Here is a 733-nt window from a genome sequence, read left to right as displayed (position 1 = left end):
GGGGAGGGTGTCCACGGCCTACACCACGTGCTCTCCGTGAGGACTTTGGGCGAGAATTTCTCTTTGGTGTTAGTGTTAGAAATAACACTTTGGTTTATCTCTGTGTCTTTTTCTCCTCTCAACCGCCGTGACAGATCGCGTTGTCCTTTCCCGACGACCGCCACGTCTGCAGCTCCCCGGCCGCGTGCTGGACGTCACCGGTTGCCCGCCGCAGCTTGCACCCCACTACGCTCCACGTCCCCTCCCCTCCCTGCCTTCTCTGCCCCCCAGCCTGTTCCTGGCTGTGACTCGTCTCGCCCTGGTGTACCGTGTGCATCTTGCAGGTTGCTCCAAGTCCTTTCTGGCATAAGGTGGCAGGTGGGGCTGGGAAGCAAATCGACAGACGTCGTCTCAGCGCCGGCGATTTGCGTGTCACAGACGAAGGAGGCGAATCTTCCCTCCAGGCTCGTGGTCCTGCCCCGGGCTGCCCCTCTGTGTCTGTGCCCACACACGTCTATGCCATCCCTGCTGCTGCCGTGAGCTGGAGAGGAAATGGCCCAGCACTCCCACCAGCTAAGCCAGCGGCCGGCTGGGGCAGAGGCAGAGCCTCTAGGGGGCCACTTTGGTGGCGCCTGCAGGGCACTCAGCCCTTGGGACAACTTGGTCTAGCGTTGGGCCACACCCTGAGGTATTTTGTACCCTGCTTCCTGCAACGGCCAGCCTACTTGAGTGACTGCTAAGCCCACCTGGGTGT

This window comes from Propithecus coquereli, unplaced genomic scaffold (assembly GCF_000956105.1).
Source record: "Propithecus coquereli isolate 6110/MARCELLA unplaced genomic scaffold, Pcoq_1.0 Scaffold451, whole genome shotgun sequence".
Lineage (NCBI taxonomy): Eukaryota > Metazoa > Chordata > Mammalia > Primates > Indriidae > Propithecus > Propithecus coquereli.
Note: the sequence above shows the minus strand (reverse complement) of the source record.